Source organism: Anomaloglossus baeobatrachus, chromosome 1 (assembly GCF_048569485.1).
Source record: "Anomaloglossus baeobatrachus isolate aAnoBae1 chromosome 1, aAnoBae1.hap1, whole genome shotgun sequence".
In the NCBI taxonomy this organism is placed as follows: domain Eukaryota; kingdom Metazoa; phylum Chordata; class Amphibia; order Anura; family Aromobatidae; genus Anomaloglossus; species Anomaloglossus baeobatrachus.
Genome location: NC_134353.1, coordinates 646,846,662 through 646,867,468, shown reverse-complemented (window position 1 = coordinate 646,867,468; position 20,807 = coordinate 646,846,662). Strand labels below are relative to the sequence as shown.

The window sequence follows — 20,807 nt, the reverse complement described above, 5'->3', positions numbered from 1 at the left end:
GTCCTGTGTCCCCCAATGAAACGATAGAGAAAACTAAATTGCCGAATAAGAAACTGACGAATAAGAAACCAACTTCAGCCCCGAATAAGAAACCAACTTCAGCATCGTCTTATATACAGCATTCTAGAATACTGGTTATAAAATCCCAGGCCGCTCTGTAGAACGTAAAAATACCTTTATAATACTCATCTAGAGGGCTGTCCGGTCCAATGGGTGTCGCTGCTCTTGGTACGATGCCTCCTCTCGATTCCATCACTGTCCTTCCTTGCTCCTGTGGATGATGCTCCTATGTCATGCATACAGATGCCTCCATTGCACTCCTGTGCATGCGCACTTTGATCTGTCCTGCTGGGAGCACAGCAGCATACTGTAATGCGTAGATGCGGGGAAAGGTCAAAGACCGCCCGCATATGTGCACTACAATATTTTGCTTTGCCCTCAGCAGGACAGAGAAGTGTGCAGATGACGTAAGACGTGTAATCCACATGGACCAGGGAATGAGGATGGTGATGGAAGGAAGAGAGGAGGCGTCGGACAGAGACCAGCGTCGCCCCTCGGACTGGACCGCCCCCCTAGGTGTGTATTATAAAGTGTTTTTTATGTTCTACACAGCGGCCTGGGCTCTTATATACAGCATGTTAGAATGCTGTATATAAGAGCCCACTGGTGGTGGCCGCAGCTTATAGGCCCCAAATCTGGTGACAGGTTCCCTTTAATCCAAACGCTAAAGGCTGCTTTACACGATACGACCGATTGTGCAATTTCACAATCGATCGTACCCGCCCCTGTCCTTTTTGCGTCACAGGCAAATCGCTGCCTGTGGCGCACAAAGTCATTAACCCCCGTCACACGTACTTACCTCTCGTGCGACCACGCTGTGGGCGGCGAACGTCCACTTCCTGGAGTGGGAGGGACGTTCGGCGTCACAGCGACGTCACACGGCCGCCGGCCAATGGAAGCGGAGGGGCGGAGATGAGCGGGACGTAAACATCCCGCCCACCTCCTTCCTTCACAAAGCCGGCGGCGGCCGCGTGACGCAGGTGTAGAATGGTCCAGGCCATTTTCTTCAAAGGCGATGTCCTGCTGGGCAGGACACATCACTGTGTTTGACACTGTGTGACAGGGTCACAGTGACTGCTGAGATCGTTATACAGGTCGCTACTGCAACCTGTATTGTTCCTGCATCGCTGGTAAGGTCTGACTGTGTGACATCTCACCTGCGACCTCCCAGCAACTTACCTGCGATCCCTATCAGGTAGCATCGTTTTCGGGATCGCTGGTAAGTCGTTGTGTGTGACTGGGCCTTAAGAAAGGAACAGCGTCTCAGACAGCCGAGACAAGTGAACAGGCGAATCCTGACTTGAAAGAACATTTTAATAAATATTTGTTCTCAATGATACAAACTGTAAAAATAAACAACTGTTGACGCCAAACAAAGAAGAGCTGCAAACAAAAACAAAAACTCTGAAGATGTAAACTGCAGGGTGAAAAGCAGGAGTAGCCAAGTGTGACATCTGCCAGCATTATATACACGGTCTGAGATAGCACCTGCATGGGGAAGCTTAGAAGACGTGACTGTATAGAGCTCGTGCTGACACAGGGGATAGTCACACCAGCCCCCCCACCGCGCTTCTCTAAAACACCTGTGGGACTACAACTCCCAGCATGCTTTGCAAGTCGCCAGCAGAGACCGCTAAAAGTTGTACTGTAACGGAAGCTGGAGGGGCCAGACCGCTGTGTACACTGCTCTCTAGGTCACAGAGCAGCATGCTGTGCACTCACCTCAATGTCTCCACTCATTCCCAGCAGTCAGTGCAGCACTGGGGATTCCGGGGAAACTTTCTCACATTGTACGCAACACACTCATTACAATGAGGAAGTATGCGAGGAGGAAGCTGGCAGCTCACACAGCCAATCAGCGACAAGCACGAGGTATGAGACCCAATCAAGTAGCAGAGGGGGCGTGATGGGAAAGTCCCAGGTTGTGCAAATAGGAAGAGTTGTGGCCTGTCCGGTCTACATCTGTCCTGAGTGGAGTGTATTATACACCTGTCCTGAGTGGACTGTGGAGTGTATTATACACCTGTTCTGAGTGGACTGTGGAGTGTATTATACACCTGTCCTGAGTGGACTGTGGAGTGTATTATACACCTGTCCTGAGTGGACGGTGGAGTGTATTATACACCTGTCCTGAGAAGACAGTGGAGTGTATTATACACCTGTCCTGAGAAGACGGTGGAGTGTATTATACACCTGTCCTGAGAAGACGGTGGAGTGTATTATACACCTGTCCTGAGAAGACAGTGGAGTGTATTATACACCTGTCCTGAGAAGACGGTGGAGTGTATTATACACCTGTCCTGAGTGGACGGTGGAGTGTATTATACACCTGTCCTGAGAAGACAGTGGAGTGTATTATACACCTGTCCTGAGAAGACGGTGGAGTGTATTATACACATGTACTGAGTGGACTGTGGAGTGTATTATACACCTGTCCTGAGAAGACAGTGGAGTGTATTATACACCTGTCCTGAGTGGACGGTGGAGTGTATTATACACCTGTCCTGAGTGGACTGTGGAGTGTATTATACATCTGTTCTGTGTGGACGGTGGAGTGTATTATACACCTGTCCTGAGAAGACGGTGGAGTGTATTATACACCTGTCCTGAGTGGACGGTGGAGTGTATTATACACCTGTCCTGAGTGGACTGTGGAGTGTATTATACATCTGTTCTGTGTGGACGGTGGAGTGTATTATACACCTAACTGAATAGGATAACTGAAGTGAGCACTAATAAATATATATATATATGAGTGCAAGCCAAAAAATACATACTATATCAGGATAAGGCTGCACATCAAACTTGGATAATAGTATAATGCCTCAAGCATATGGAAAAATATTGGAAAATACAATGAAAAAATGCTACTTGCTAACTTGAACATGTGAATAATGAATTGCATACCTGCCATGAATATTAGGAAAAAGGAGATATTTAGCAATCGCATTGATCAATGTAACTGAGCCCCAAGACCTCGTCAAGGTATATCTCTATATTGGGGTCCCTAGCTCTGTGACCCTCACTGTGTGTCATCTCATTGCAATTAAAAACTGCTGTGGGTGGAGAGGGGTAACTAAGGACTTTCTTATATAGGAGATGGAAAAAACATGGCCGAAAGGGGCGGAGCTGTGTTCACATTCAGAAAAAAATACATATAACTGAATAGGATAACTGAAGTGAGCACTAATATATATATTATGAGTGCAAGCCAAAAAATACATACCATATAAGGATAAGGCTGCACATCAAACTTGGATAATAGTATAATGCCTCAAGCATATGGAAAAATATTGGAAAATACAATGAAAAAATGCTACTTGCTAACTTGAACATGTGAATAATGAATTGCATACCTGCCATGAATATTAGGAAAAAGGAGATATTTAGCAATCGCATTGATCAATGTAACTGAGCCCCAAGACCTCGTCAAGGCATATCTCTATATTGGGGTCCCTAGCTCTGTGACCCTAACTGTGTGTCATCTCATTGCAATTAAAAACTGCTGTGGGTGGAGAGGGGTAACTACACCTGTCCTGAGAAGACGGTGGAGTGTATTATACACCTGTCCTGAGTGAACTGTGGAGTGTATTATACACCTGTTCTGTGTGGAAGGTGGAGTGTATTAGACATCTGTCCTGAGAAGACGGTGGAGTGTATTATACACCTGTCCTGAGTGGACTGTGGAATGTATCATACACTTGTCCTGAGTGGACTGTGGAGTGTATTATACATCTGTTCTGTGTGGACGGTGGAGTGTATTATACACCTGTCCTGAGTGAACTGTGGAGTGTAATATACACCTGTCCTGAGTGGACTGTAAAGTGTATTATACACCTGTCCTGAGTGAACTGTGGAGTGTATTATACACCTGTCCTGAGTGAATTGTGGAGTGTATTATACACCTGTCCTGAGTGAGCTGTGGAGTGTATTATACACGTGTCCTGAGTGGACTGTGGAATGTATCATACACTTGTCCTGAGTGGACTGTGGAGTGTATTATACATCTGTTCTGTGTGGACGGTGGAGTGTATTAGACATCTGTCCTGAGTGAACTGTGGAGTGTATTATACACCTGTCCTGAGTGAACTGTGGAATGTATTATACACCTGTTCTGTGTGGAAGGTGGAGTGTATTAGACATCTGTCCTGAGAAGACGGTGGAGTGTATTATACACCTGTCCTGAGTGGACTGTGGAATGTATCATACACTTGTCCTGAGTGGACTGTGGAGTGTATTATACATCTGTTCTGTGTGGACGGTGGAGTGTATTATACACCTGTCCTGAGTGAACTGTGGAGTGTATTATACATCTGTTCTGTGTGGACGGTGGAGTGTATTATACATCTGTCCTGAGTGGACTGTGGAGTGTAATATACACCTGTCCTGAGTGGACTGTAAAGTGTATTATACACCTGTCCTGAGTGAACTGTGGAGTGTATTATACACCTGTCCTGAGTGAATTGTGGAGTGTATTATACACCTGTCCTGAGTGAGCTGTGGAGTGTATTATACACCTGTCCTGAGTGGACTGTGGAATGTATCATACACTTGTCCTGAGTGGACTGTGGAGTGTATTATACATCTGTTCTGTGTGGACGGTGGAGTGTATTAGACATCTGTCCTGAGTGAACTGTGGAGTGTATTATACACCTGTCCTGAGTGAACTGTGGAGTGTATTATACACCTGTCCTGAGTGAACTGTGGAGTGTATTATACACCTGTCCTGTGTGAACTGTGGAGTGTATTATACACCTGTCCTGAGTGGACTGTGGAGTGTATTATACACCTGTCCTGAGTGGACTGTGGAGTGTATTATACACCTGTCCTGAGTGGACTGTGGCGTGTATTATACACCTGTCCTGAGTGGACTGTGGCGTGTATTATACACCTGTCCTGAGTGGACTGTGGAGTGTATTATACACCTGTCCTGAGTGGACTGTGGAGTGTATTATACACCTGTCCTGAGTGGACTGTGGAGTGTATTATACACCTGTCCTGAGTGGACTGTGGAGTGTATTATACACCTGTCCTGAGTGGAGTGTATTATACACCTGTCCTGAGTGAACGGTGGAGTGTATTATACACCTGTCCTGAGTGGACGGTGGAGTGTATTATACACCTGTCCTGAGAAGACGGTGGAGTGTATTATACACCTGTCCTGAGTGGACTGTGGAGTGTATTATACATCTGTTCTGTGTGGACAGTGGAGTGTATTAGACATCTGTCCTGAGTGAACTGTGGAGTGTATTATACACCTGTCCTGAGTGGATTGTGGAATGTATCATACACTTGTCCTGAGTGGACTGTGGAGTGTATTATACATCTGTTCTGTGTGGACGGTGGAGTGTATTATACACCTGTCCTAAGTGAACTGTGGAGTGTATTATACATCTGTTCTGTGTGGACGGTGGAGTGTATTAGACATCTGTCCTGAGTGAACTGTGGAGTGTATTATACACCTGTCCTGAGTGAACTGTGGAGTGTATTATACACCTGTCCTGAGTGAACTGTGGAGTGTATTATACACCTGTCCTGAGTGAACTGTGGAGTGTATTATACACCTGTCCTGTGTGAACTGTGGAGTGTATTATACACCTGTCCTGAGTGGACTGTGGAGTGTATTATACACCTGTCCTGAGTGGACTGTGGAGTGTATTATACACCTGTCCTGAGTGGACTGTGGCGTGTATTATACACCTGTCCTGAGTGGACTGTGGCGTGTATTATACACCTGTCCTGAGTGGACTGTGGCGTGTATTATACACCTGTCCTGAGTGGACTGTGGAGTGTATTATACACCTGTCCTGAGTGGACTGTGGAGTGTATTATACACCTGTCCTGAGTGGACTGTGGAGTGTATTATACACCTGTCCTGAGTGGACTGTGGAGTGTATTATACACCTGTCCTGAGTGGAGTGTATTATACACCTGTCCTGAGTGGAGTGTATTATACACCTGTCCTGAGTGAACGGTGGAGTGTATTATACACCTGTCCTGAGTGGACGGTGGAGTGTATTATACACCTGTCCTGAGAAGACGGTGGAGTGTATTATACACCTGTCCTGAGTGGACTGTGGAGTGTATTATACATCTGTTCTGTGTGGACAGTGGAGTGTATTAGACATCTGTCCTGAGTGAACTGTGGAGTGTATTATACACCTGTCCTGAGTGGATTGTGGAGTGTATTATACACCTGTCCTGAGTGAACTGTGGCGTGTATTATACATCTGTTCTGTGTGGACGGTGGAGTGTATTATACATCTGTCCTGAGTGGACTGTGGAGTGTAATATACACCTGTCCTGAGTGAACTGTGGCGTGTATTATACACCTGTCCTGAGTGGACTGTGGAGTGTATTATACACCTGTCCTGAGTGGACTGTAGAGTGTATTATACACCTGTCCTGAGTGAACTGTGGACTGTATTATACACCTGTCCTGAGTGAACTGTGGAGTGTATTATACACCTGTCCTGAGTGAACTGTGGAGTGTATTATACACCTGTCCTGAGTGGAGTGTATTATACACCTGTCCTGAGTGGAGTGTATTATACACCTGTCCTGAGTGGAGTGTATTATACACCTGCCCTGAGAACACGGTGGAGTGTATTATACACCTGTCCTGAGTGGACTGTGGAGTGTATTATACACCTGTCCTGAGAAGACGGTGGAGTGTATTATACACCTGTCCTGAGTGGACTGTGGAGTGTATTATACACCTGTCCTGAGTGGACTGTGGAGTGTATTATACATCTGTTCTGTGTGGATGGTGGAGTGTATTATACACCTGTCCTGAGAAGACGGGGAAGTGTATTATACACCTGTCCTGAGTGGACTGTGGAGTGTATTATACATCTGTTCTGTGTGGACGGTGGAGTGTATTAGACATCTGTCCTGAGTGAACTGTGGAGTGTATTATACACCTGTCCTGAGTGAACTGTGGAGTGTATTATACACTTGTCCTGAGTGGACTGTGGAGTGTATTATACACCTGTCCTGAGTGGACTGTAGAGTGTATTATACACCTGTCCTGAGTGAACTGTGGAGTGTATTATACACTTGTCCTGAATGGACTGTGGAGTGTATTATACACCTGTCCTGAGTGGACTGTGGAGTGTATTATACACCTGTCCTGAGTGGACTGTGAATTGTGTTATACATCTGTTCTGTGTGGACGGTGGAGTGTATTAGACATCTGTCCTGAGTGAACTGTGGAGTTTATTATACACTTGTCCTGAGTGGACTGTGGAGTGTATTATACACCTGTCCTGAGTGGACTGTGAAGTGTATTATACACCTGTCCTGAGTGGACTGTAGAGTGTATTATACACCTGTCCTGAGTGAACTGTGGAGTGTATTATACACCTGTCCTGAATGGACTGTGGAGTGTATTATACACCTGTCCTGAGTGGACTGTGGAGTGTATTATACACCTGTCCTGAGTGGACTGTGGAGTGTATTATACACCTGTCCTGAGTGGACTGTGGAGTGTATTATACACCTGTCCTGAGTGGACTGTGAATTGTGTTATACATCTGTCCTGAGTGATCTGTGGAGTGCATCATACACTTGTCCTGAGTGGATTTAGGGAATGTGTTAATCACTGCCTTCTGGACATCTGTCAAGCCAGCAGTCTTCCCTATGATTGTGTAGCCTACTGAACCAGACTAAGGGACTATTTTAAATGCTTAGGAAGCTTTTGCAGGTGTTTTGTGGTAATCATTCTAATTTTCTGAGATAATGACTTTTGGGTTTTCATTGGCTGTAAGCCATAAACATTAACAGAAATAAACACTTGAAATAGATCCCTCTGTGTGTAATGACTCTATACAATATACAGTATGTTTCCCTTTTTTTATTGAATTACTGAAATAAATTAACTTTTTATTTGAGATGCACTTGTACATACCCTGTGTGGACTGTGGAGTGTTTTATATACCTGTCCTGTGTGGAATGTGAAGTGTATTGTATATTAACCTGTCCCATATGGCTGTGGAGGTACTATATACACTATATAGCGATCCTCTGTCAACTGTGTAGTATAAGGCCATGTGCGCACGTTGCGTCCAGTACCTTGCAGAAAAAAACGCATCCTCTTGCAGAATTTGTCAATGTCAAATTTCGTTGTGACCAAAAAAACGCAGGAAAAATTCATGCATTTTTGTTGCGTTTTGACTGCTTTTTACATGCTTTTTCAGTGCTTAAAATGGGATGTGTTTTCAATACAAAGACACTACTAAATAAAGTTTGAACATTCAAACATTAGGAAAAAAAAATCAATCCTTTCAATCATGCACTATAATGATATTTTTCATAAAAAGAATAATGAGATTTAATATTTTTGTTAAAATTAAATTTATCTTATTGTTTGACTCTTTTTTTTTTTAAATTCGGGCTGGATGTGAGGGCAAAAGGAAACCTCTTGACCACACTATAATGCCAAAAACGCATGCTTACATTTTGACAAAAAACATGCGTTTTGCATCAAAAATGCATGTAAACCGCTTGAATTCTGATTTCGGATGCGTTTTCACAACTGTCATTGACTTCAATGTTCGCTAAACGCTGCCAAAACGCTCAAAACAATTGACATGTTGCTTCTTCAAACGCAGAGATTTTGACAAATTTTTGTCACAAAAAAACGCTGCGTTTTTTAACGCGTAGTGCGCACCAAATATGTCTATTTCCCATAGACTTTGCTTGGAAATCAAAACGCATGCATTTTTGCATTAAAACGCTGCAGGTCAAAACGCTGCAGAAACGCATGAAAAAATGCAACGTGCACACATAGCCTAATACCATATAGATCTATTGCTGTGTGGACTGTAGAGCATATTATCTACCTGTTCTGCATAGAATACTGTACACTCTGACAGTACTAGACAGTAAACCTATGGCACAATGTTCCAATTCTTGCCAGTGTTCCAGTCTGGTGACCCATGGATTTATAGGGTCACAGCACAGCTTAGGGTATCTTCCGTAGAAAGGATACTGTCCAGCTAGCTAGTTGTTCAGCTATGTCTCCTTTTCATGATGTGTGTCAGGTTGGCACAGAAGCTGAAAAATAATCTATCGTATCCATCAAACTATTCACTGCTGCTGCTGTTAGTGGTAGTGCTGGTAGAGGCGGTGAAGCGTTGACTCTGTGGTAAGTAGAGTGGCCTCCTAGTTAAACATGCGCCCGTCAGGTGACAGCTGCGACAAAATGGATCTAAATTGTCTTTGTCATGCTCCAGTTATGCTTCCTTTTCAGAAGGTAAATTAAAAAGATCTCACTGAAAGGGCTCTGTAGAATACACGCCTTTTATAAAGTGTATCTAATCGGAAGTACAGTCAAGTGACTATTAGCATGGCCAGTGTATACCCAGAACCAGTACAAGACAACACCAAACAACAAACATCCAATAACAGAATATAAAGGTAATAAGCCTCAAAGTGAGGAAAAAGTATCAGATACTTTATTAGGGGAGCGAGGTTATGCTCATGCACCGAGTAGACATGTTGTAGTGGAGCTACTGCTAGCCTGAATACCATCCTGAGGGTTTTATACCTTCCCTGACTTCCTGTGGACCAAAACGCTCCTTAAAGAAAGGTGGACACAGCTGGGCGATTGCGGGTCATCAATTTTCAGGCACCGACCTGTTAGACACCGAAGACATCTGGCTGGGCCCATGTGGTGGTGAAACGACCGCCATCTTATGCTTGTTTCTTCTAGGATAAGCAGGAATAAAAGCTCTACTGCAGCAGGTCAACTCAAGGAATTTGCTAAGGGGACCAGCCAGACAGCACCCGAACATTAATGGGTGTTTTTTTGGCTACAAAAACCAGCGTGCATCGGAGAGGGCAAATGTCGGAAAATGATATAGAGGGAGGGCAGAAAGACCTTACTCTATGTCAGTTCTCAAGGGGGTTTAACGTGCAGCAACATCGCTAGCGATGTCGCTCGTGAAAGCACCCGCCCCCGTAGTTTGTGCGTCACGGGCAAATCGCTGCCCATGGCGCACAATATCGCTAGGCCCCGTCACACGGACTTACCTTCCCAGCGGCAACGCTGTGGCCGGCGAACCGCCTCTTTTCTAAGGGGGCGGTTCGTGCGGCGTCACAACGACGTCACACAGCAGGCGTCTAATAGAATTGGAGGGGCGGAGAGCAGCCGCATTATCGACACGCCCACCTCGTTGCCGGAGGACGCAGGTAAGCTGTTGTTCGTCGTTCCCGGGCTGTCACACATAGCGATGTGTGCTGCCTCAGGAACGACGAACAACCTACGTCCACAACGACCAACGAGATTTTGAAAATGAACGACGTGTCAACGATCAACCATTAGGTGAGTATTTTTGATCGTTAACACTCGCTCAAAGCTGTTATATGCAACGACGTCGCTAACGACGCCGGATGTGCGTCACGAATTCTGTGACCCCGACGACATATCGTTAGATATGTCGTTGCGTGTAAAGCCCCCTTTAGAGTAGTTACTATAGGCCATTACAATTTGGAAGTGCTTACTGCTGGGAATATTGAGGTGGTACGGTCGGATGTGGGACTTTTAAGTAAAGATATGCAGGCTTTAAATGGCTGTATCTCTGAAGTTGAAACCAGAGTATCATACAAGCAAACAAGATTTTAGGGTGTATAAAAAGAGAGATTAGATCCCAGGATCCCAATGTATTGTTACCCCTCTATAAATCACTTGTAAGGCCACATCTGCAATATGGGATCCAGTTTTGTGCTCCGCATTTTAAGGACATACAAAAGTTAGAATCAGTTCAAAGGTGGCTAACTAGACTACTACAAGGAATGGAAGGCCTCACATATGTATGGATATGTTTAGCCTAGAAAAAAAGACGTCTCAGAGGAGATCTCATTTATATGTATAAATACAAGTGTGGTCAATATAACGGACTGGGACATGACTTATTTCTTCCAAAAACAGGGGGCATACACTGCAAATGGAAGAAAAGCTAAATAAGAAAGGGTTCTTTACAGTTAGAGCAGTCAGACTGTGGAATGCCCTACCACAAGAGGTAGTAATGGCAGACACTATAACAGCTTTTAAAAAAGGGCTGGTTGATTTCCTCAGTACACACAACATTGTTGGTTATAAGTGACATATAGGCCCTGTCACACACAGAGATAAATCTGCGACAGATCTGGGGTTGCAGTGAAATTGTGGACAATCAGTGCCAGGTTTGTGGCTCTATACAAATGGAACAATATATCCATGATTTCACTGCAACCACAGATCTGCCAAAGATTTATCTCTGTGTGTGACGGGGCCTTTAGGGACAAAATGTAGAACTGGTGGAAGAAGGTTGAACTAGATGGACTAAAGGCCGCTTTACACACTACGATATCTCTCAAGCGATCTCGTTGGGGTCACGGAATTTGTGATGCACATCCGGCCGCTTTAGCGATGTCGTTGCGTGTTACACCTATGAGCGATTTTGCATCGTCACAAAAACGTGCAAAATCGCTAATCGGTGACATGGCCCCCTATTCCCAATTATCGCTGCTGCTGCGTGTATGATGTAGTTCGTCGCTCCTGTGGCAGCACACATCGCTATGTGTGACACCGCAGGAACGAGGAACCTCACCTTACCTGCGTCCACCGGCAATGAGGAGGGAAGGAGGTGGGCGGGATGTTACGTCCCGCTCATCTCCGCCCCTCCGCATCTATTGGGCGCCCGCTTAGTGACGTCGCTGTGATGCCGAACGAACCGCCCCCTTAGAAAGGAGGCGGTTCACCGGTCACAGCGACGTCGCTAGGCAGGTAAGTAGTGTGATGGGTCTGAGCGATGTTGTGCGCCATGGGCAGCGATTTGCCCGTGTCGCACAACCGATGGGGTCGGGTACGCACGCTAGCGATATCGGTAACGATATCGCAGCGTGTAAAGCGGCCTTTAGGTCTTTTTTCAACCTAAGTAACTATGTAACTATATGTTGGAGACAAACTTTGCCCTATGGTGACTAAACTAAACAAGGACACTGAGTCAGCCGATGCATGGCATCAGAAAATGGATGATCTTGAAAACCAACTTTCCGCAATAATATTAGGGTTATAGACCTACCTAAAAGAGCTGAAGGTCAACACCCTGAACAATTTATTAAAAACTGGATTAAATCTAATTTGGGGCACAAATTCTCCTCCATGTTCACAGTGAAGAGGGTTCATATAGTCCAAGCTAAACCCCCACCTCCAGGAGCTCTTCCTAGGCTGTTCCTAGCATGGATTTTGAATTGCAAGGACAGAAACATTGCGCCTGGCCAGTCAAAGAGGCCTTCTCAAGTATAACAACGCAACAGTTTCCTTATTCCCAGATTTTTCTGTGCATGTCCAAAAGCAGAGAGCCCATTTCATGGATGCAAAGAGGAAGTTTAAAGATGTGAACATTCCTTATTCTATGGTTTGTCTGGCTTACCTCCTCATCGTCTCTGAGTGATCCACAACTTTCTTTTCCATCCCCAGCAACACATTGGAATGGCTACAGCTTCATCCTGCTCTGAGATGGGAGAAACGCTAATATTGCTCACAATGGGATACCGCCATTCATTCGTTAACCTAGAGGAGGGGACTTAGGAAACCAGATTTAGTTCACAACAATAGAAGATCTGGCTCCCTACGTCGTTGGTAACAACTATACCTTTCACAATGTTTAGTGTGGGTATCCCCAAAATTGTAAACTCTACGAGGTATCAACTTCCAAATCTTTCCACAGTTAAGTTGGTATTGGTTTGTTTGTTGCTTGCTACCAAGGCTCAAGTTTGTTGCACTCTCCTACGTCCTTAAATGACTCAGATTGGAAAAGTCACTTTTTGATTTAGACTTTGTCCTATTATGAATCACAATAACCAGACAACTGGCCCTGCTATATCCTTTATGATAATGTTTTTATGCTTTGTGAAGCGATACTTCCTTTTTCTTATTTAGATTTTCTACAGATATATGGCTTCCCAATTAAGCTATATGTTTTGGAACGTGAGGGACCTCGGTTCCCCTGGTGAGAGGGTGAAAATATTTTCACTGGTTAAGAAGTACCAACCACATATAATAAACTTGGAGGAGACACATCTCATTATGAACTCAGCTAGGTGGTTAAAGAAACCCTTTGTAGAATGGTCGGCTCGCCCTTTCCATGTTAGCTATTTTAGAGAAGTCTCATTGTTAGCACACAAATTGGTTAGGTTGGAATCTAAAGGCCCAGTCACACACAACGACTTACCAGCGATCCCGAAAACGATGCGACCTGATAGGGATCGCAGGTAAGTCGCTGGGAGGTCACAGGTGAGATGTCACACAGTCAGATCTTACCAGCGATGCAGGAACAATACAGGTCGCAGTAGCGACCTGTATAACGATCTCAGCAGTCACTGTGACCCTGTCACACAGTGTCAAATACAGCAATGTGTCCTGCCCAGCAGGACATCATCGCCTTTGAAGAAAATGGTCTGGACCATTCTGCAACCACTAGAGATCTCACAGCAGGGGCCTGATCGCTGGTAGGTGTCACACATAACAAGATTGCTAACGGGATCGCTACAGCGTCACGGAAACCGTGACTCAGCTGCGATCTCGCTAGCGATCTCGTTATGTGTGACGGTACCTTAAGGATACACAAAGAGATCCAGAAGAGTACATTGTGTGCAGAATCATTAGGCAAATGAGTATTTTGATCACATGATAATTTTTATACATGTTGTCCTACTCCAAGCTGTATAGGCTTAAGAGCCAACTATCAATGAAGTAAATCAGGTGATGTACATCTCTGTAATGAGGAGGGGTGTGGTGTAATGACATTAACACCCTATATAAGGTGTGCTTAATTATTAGGCAACTTCCTTTCCTTTGGCAAAATGGGTCAGAAGAGAGATTTGACGGCCTCTGGCAAGTCCACAATTGTGATATGTCTTGCAGAGGGATGCAGCAGTCTTGAAATTGCTAAACTTTTGAAGTGTGATCACTGAACAATCAAGTTTTTCATGGCAAATAGCCAACAGGGTCACAAGAAGCGTGTTGGGAAAAAAAGGCGCAAAGTAACTGCCCATAAATTGAGCAAAATGAAGCGTGAAGCTGCCAAGATGCCATTTGCCATCAGTTTGGCCATATTTCAGAGCTGCAACATTACTGGACTATCAAAAAGCACAAGGTGTGCCATACTCAGGGACATGGCCATGGTAAGGAAGACTGAAAAACGACCACCTTTGAACAAGCAACATAAGATAAAACATCAAGACTGGGCCAAGAAATATCTTGACTGATTTTTCAAAGGTTTTATGGACTGATGAAGTGAGAGTGACTCTTGATGGGCCAGATGGATGGGCCAGAGGCTTGATCAGTAAAGGACAGAGGGCTCCACTCCGACTCAGACGCCAGCAAGGTGGAAATGGGGTACTGGTATGGGCTGGTATCATCAAAGATTAACTTGTGGGACCTTTTCGGGTTGAGGATGGAGTGAAGCTCAACTCCCAGACCTACTGCCAGTTTCTGGAAGACAACTTCTTCAAGCAGTGGTACAGGAAGAAGTCGGTATCATTCAATAAAAACATGATTTTCATGCAGGACAATGCTCCATCACATGCATCCAGCTTCTCCACATCGTGGCTGGCCAGTAAAGGTCTAAAAGATGAAAAAATAATGACATGGCCCCCTTGTTCACCTGATCTGCACCCCATAGAGAACCTATGGTCCCTCATAAAATGTGAGATCTACAGGGAGGGAAACAATGTCTGGGAGACTCTGGTGGCTGCTGCACGCAATGTTGATCATAACAGATCAAGCAACTGACAGAATCTATGGATGGTAGGCTGTTGAGTATCATCATAAAGAAAGGTGGCTATACTGGTTTGCATCTTTTTATTAACATTTTACAAATTTTAATACAAGAAATACAAGGAATAAGGGAGGAATTAGGGAAAGGGAAAACAGGAATAGACAAAGGAAAAATGGAAAAACCAACAGTTAAATGTTGCCTTTATGGCCAATGCTTCAAAAGTAATAAAGGTGGCTATACTGGTCACTAATTTGTTTGGGTTTTGTTTTTGCATGTCAGAAATGTTTATTTCTAAATTTTGTGCAGTTATATTGGTTTACCTGGTGAAAATAAGTGAGATGGAAATATATTTGGTTTTTATTAAGTTGCCTAATAATTCTGCACAGTAATAGTTACCTGCTCAAACAGATATCCTCCTAAGATAGCCAAATCTAAAAAAAAAAACACTCCACCTTCAAAAAATATTAAGCTTTGATATTTATGAGTCTTTTGGGTTGATTGAGAACATAGTTGTTGATCAATAATAAAAAAAATCCTCTAAAATACAACTTGCCTAATAATTCTGCACACGGTGTATGTATTAATGTGTTTATATAACCCTCCCCACAGCTAACTTAGAAATAATTACACAAGAGGTGAGCTTCTCCTTAAGCTACCCAGGTGCTCACATTAAATGTATGGGAGACGTTAATTTAGTTATGAATGGTAATTTGGACTGATTGGGATGAATAACCCCTGTGGCTAGACCCTCTTCTACCACTTTGTCGTCATATATGGAAGGTAATTGATAGGTGGATTTATGGAGAGCTTCCCACCCTGATACTCTAGAATTCACTTGTCACTTCTTATCTAAGCATACTTGATCTCGGATAGATTATGTTTTTGGCTCTATTGGTGTGGCTATCTATGTGGAGAAGATGGAGCTCAGTCACAGAGGGATTTCAGACCACAGTCCGGTAATACTTACTCTCTTAAAGGATGAAATAGAGTATAGGCCTCCCTGTAAATGTAATCCCTTTTGGCAAACGCTCATAGGCCCCAAAGATAGAATTTCTGAAACTCAGAGATATTAATATATTTTGGCATACACTTAAGCCATAGCTTAGAGGCAAGGGTGTACATAGAAATCATGGGGCCCCATATCGGAATTTCTAATCCCCCCCCCCAAAAAAAATAATAATAATATTCGGCGGGGTCACAAAAGAGCATATTTCACAACTTTGCAGCCCTCACCAAGTAATTTTCCTCTTATTAAAGTCCCTAGAGTCCCCTTTCATTGCAGCCATAAAGTATGATGGCAACAAAAGTGTCTCACAAACACCGTATGATAACCCCACATTGAATTCCTCCACAGTACCCTCCACGCACAGTACGATGACCCTACTGTACCCCCTCAACTAACCCAGCAATGAATGGTGACCCCCCCAACACAGTAAGATCCACAACTGTATACCAGTATAATGGCCCTTACTATCCCTCCAAATAGTATAATGGCCCCCACATAGCACCCAGTGATAGACCCCACACAAACCTTCACACTGTATAATTGCTTACATACAGTATAATGGCCCTCATATAACTGTAGATAAAGTATAAAGGCTCCCTCATAGCCCTCCAAATATTATAATGGCCCCAGGAAGCCTTTCATATAGTATAATGGGTCTCATATAATCCTCCATATAGTAATGGGCCCCACAGTCTTCCATATAGTATAATACTCCCACATAGTCCTCCATACAGAATGCACCCCACATAGTCCTCCATAACGTCTATAATACACTTTCCATATTCTTCCAAATAGCATTATGCAGCCACCACATAGCATTATGCGCCTCACCGTGTACTGAATAAATACATACTCCCCTCTCCTCCGTCCCCCACCACTGCTTCTCGTTCGTTCGCCGTGTCTGTGCTCTGCACATTTCAACACAGTGGCGCTCATTAGTGACGTAACTGCTGTGCTGAGCTGTCAGAGCACAAACACAGTGGGACAATGATGAGAGGGAGCGCTGCGCTCCGTCTCATCATTGTTTTCAACTAAGAGGCGTAGCTAGGGGTTCAGCTCAGGGTGGGGGCGAAACATTTGCGTGGAACCCAAACCAGGTAACCATGATAACTATGGTGGCGCACACTAATTGTGGGTATAGGAGAACCTCAGCAGATGACACTGATATATGGAGACTATGTAGTGATAGATATCAGTGCTGCAGCACATAGACGAGGTTACAGTACAGTTACAGATAGTGACTTACAGCTGACGTTCTTTCAGACGGAATTGTTCACTTTTCCCGTCTTTTCGATCTGGCCACATCGACATGGTAACTTGTTCTAGCCACAACTCATCTACAGAGATTACAAGAAAGACACTTTGACTTCTCACATTTCCAGCACAGTCCCCATCTATCCCCAACCTGCACAACCTCCCCATCCTGCTGACACCTCAATACTGAGCCCCAATTACTGCGCTTGCTGTGTGGCACAAAATCAATTTCTCCTACTGCCCCACATAATAATGCCACCGCTGTGCCCCTTACATGGTAAAAGCCTCCTTTGTGCCATCTAGATAGTAAAATTGCCCCCTAGAAAATATTAAAGCCCTGTGTAAGTGCCCTAGAAAAGTGCCCACATTTTGCTTCTAGAAAGTAACAATGCCTTCAGTGAGTTTGTGACAGTCACAATACCCTGGGTGTCCCTATAACAATAATGGTTCTTAAGTGTCCACTTAACACTGTATGAGAGACCCCAAAGTAGTCCTCACAGTATGACAACCCTCCACATTAGCTCCCACACTGTATAAAGGCTCTCCCACACCAGTGGCATAACTAGAGTCCGATGGACTCTGATGCAAGATTTGGATCTGCCCCCCCATTCCCACCCCGCTACATGTTTATGTCAGATGTACGGGTCCTTATAACTTTTTATATCTTATAAAGGCATGTGTTGCTCCCCCTTCATTACATAGTAATGACCCCCATCCTGGTATATATGTACCCAGCCTGATGTATATGTCCCCCAGCCTAGTGTATATGGGTCCCCTTTCTAGGCTCCATCCTAGTGTATATCGGCCCTCTGCCTGGGCTCCATCCTGGTGTGTATGGGTCCCCTGCTTGGGCCCCATGCTAGTATACAATGGGGGAAAAAAGTACTTAGGTAGCCACCAATTGTGCAACTTCTCCCAGTTAAAAAGATGAGAGGTCTGTAATTTACATCATAGGTAGACCACAACTATGAGAAACAAAATGAGAAAACAAATCCAGAAAATCACCTGATTTGTCAAGATTTTGTTTGCAAATTATTTGGAAAATAAGTATTTAGTCATCTAAAACATGCAAGATTTCTGGCTCTCACAGACCTGTAACCAGGGGCGGACTGGCCCACCAGGAGGTCGGGAGAACCCCCGGTGGGCCCCTGCTATTGATAGCCATGCCCCCTAGGCTCTGCTCCCTACCCCCCCTGGGCCCCTATGGATATGTGTGAGAGGCCCTCCCGGCCGGTAATTTCACTAATCATATCGACACATTGCCGATATGATTAGTGACAATCCCATTCCCTCTGCAGCGGCAAGCAGGGAGAGCGATCTCCCTGCTGTCACTGTCAGTGCCAGCACCCGGCAAACCCGGTCAAATGCCGTGACCCTGAGCTGCCGGGGGGCCCACTCGCGGTGGCAGGAGTGGTACACCGCTACTCAGGGGGGCCTGGTGGTCACGCTGTCACCAACCCCCCCCCCCCGCGCCGATGATCGCGCTTTCAATTATATCAGCATCCCAGGTGCCGATACAATTAAGAGCAATGATGAGAGAGTGAGCGGCGCGCTCCCTCTCTTATCATTCTCCCCGCTGTAACTATCGGCACTCTGACAGCTGAGAGTGACGTCATCACTGCGCGCCTGCTGAGAGGTCAGAGCGAGCGACAGCAGTGAACGCGCCGAGGAGACTGGAGCAGTGGGGGAACGTGGAGAAGTGAGTATTAATCACTGTATACTACATGAGGGTGCCTACTGCTATCCGGCTCTGCACTGTGCTGTATACAGGCTGTGCTATATTATATAGCACAGCCTGTATATAGCACAGTGCAGAGCTAGATAGCAATAGGCAGTCTCATGTAGCATACAGCTTGTATAGAGCCTATATACAAGCTGTATGCTACATGAGGGTGCCTATTGCTATCTGGCTCTGCACTGTGCTATATACAGGCTGTGCTATATACAAGCTGTATGCTACATGAGGGTGCCTACTGCTATCTGGCTCTGCACTGTGCTATATACAGGCTGTGATATATACAAGCTGTATATTACATGAGGGTGCCTACTGCTATCTGGCTCTGCACTGTACTATATACAGGCTGTGCTATATACAAGCTGTATGCTACATGAGGGTGCCTATTGCTATCTGGCTCTGCAGTGTGCTATATACAGGCTGTGCTATATACAAGCTGTATACTACATGAGGGTGCCTATTGCTATCTCGCTCTGCAGTGTGCTATATACAGGCTGTGCTATATACAAGCTGTATACTACATGAGGGTGCCTAATGCTACTGGCTCTGCACTGTGCTGTCTGGGTTTGCACTGTACTATATATGGCTGTGTACTACATGAGGATACCTAATGCTATTGGCGCTGCACAGTGCTATATAGGGGCTCTGCACTACATGAGGGTGCTTAATGCTATCTGGCTCTGCACTGCGGTATATAGGGGCTATATATTACATGAGGGTGCCTAATGCTATCTGGCTCTGCACTGTGGTATATAGGGGCTGTATACTACATGAGGGTGCCTAATGCTATCTGGGTCTGTATTGTGCCATATGTGGGCTGCTTAATGTTATATGGGGATCTTCATAGTGCATGTGGGGGCTACATAATACTATATGGAGGACAATGGGGGCTTCATAACACAATTTGGGGGCTGCATACTACTATACCCCCAGAGTTGTATGTTCCCCCCACTGTATACGCCCTGTATACGCCCTCAGAGCTGTATGTCCCCCCCACCTCAGAGTCACTGCCCTCCTCTAGAGCTGTATGCCCCCCATTGCTGTATACCCCTTTCATCAGTAATATGTATTCCCCCCAGTAATGTGTATGTCCCCAGCCTCTCTTGTGATGTATATACAGCAGTGTTAGTAATAGTCCCCCACTGCCTTATCATGTCCCCCACTGCCTTATAATGTCCCCCACTGCCCTATAATGTCCCCCACTGCCCTATAGTATCCACATATAGACATGCACAGATCCATACACATACAGGCATACGTACACATACTTATTTAAAGAGAAATTCACAAAAACACATAAATAGACATAAATCTATACACAGTCATATACACTGACATGCATAGATACACATCATACATGCACACACACACACACACACGCATTATTTTTATATATTTTTTTTATATATTTCACCTGTGTATATATATTTCTAATATTGGGAAGCTGGCAACAGCCTCATTCACCTCCCGGCTTGTCTAACAGACATGGCCGCACATAGAGTACACTACACTAACAATACTGTATATAAATCACAAGAGAGGCTGGGGGACATACACATTACTGGGGGGAATACATATTACTGAGGAAAGGGGTATACAACAATGGGGGGCATACAGCTCTAGAGGAGGGCAGTGACTCTGACGTGGGGGGACAAACAGCTGTGAGGTGGGGGGTGACATGCAGCTCTGGGGGTATACAGCTCTGGGGTGGGGGGGGACATACAGCTCTGGGGGGTATACGGCACTGGGGTGGGGGAACATACAGCTCTGAGGGGGTATACAGCACCTGGGTGGAGGGAACATACAGCTCTGAGGGTGTATGCAGCACCTGGGTGCAGGGGGCATACAACTCTGGGGGTATAGTAGTATGCAGCCCCCATATTGTGTTATGAAGCCCCCATTGTCCTCCATATAGTATTATGTAGCCCCCATATGCACTCTGCAGCCCCCATATAACATTAAGCAGCCCCCATATAGCACAATG

The 20,807-nt window shown here is 45.0% G+C and overlaps 1 protein-coding gene across 2 annotated transcripts in view; it reads right to left on the bottom strand.

Moving 5' to 3' along the window:
- Nucleotides 1–1,866, bottom strand: part of LOC142246654 (ubiquitin carboxyl-terminal hydrolase CYLD-like) — a 94,442-nt gene extending 92,576 nt beyond the window's left edge. For both annotated transcript variants that reach the window (XM_075319722.1, XM_075319727.1), the window contains exon 1: nt 1,783–1,866. The gene's annotated coding sequence lies outside the window, so the exon portion shown is untranslated. The remainder of the gene's footprint in view (nt 1–1,782) is intronic.
- Between the last annotated feature and the right edge of the window lie 18,941 nt (nt 1,867–20,807).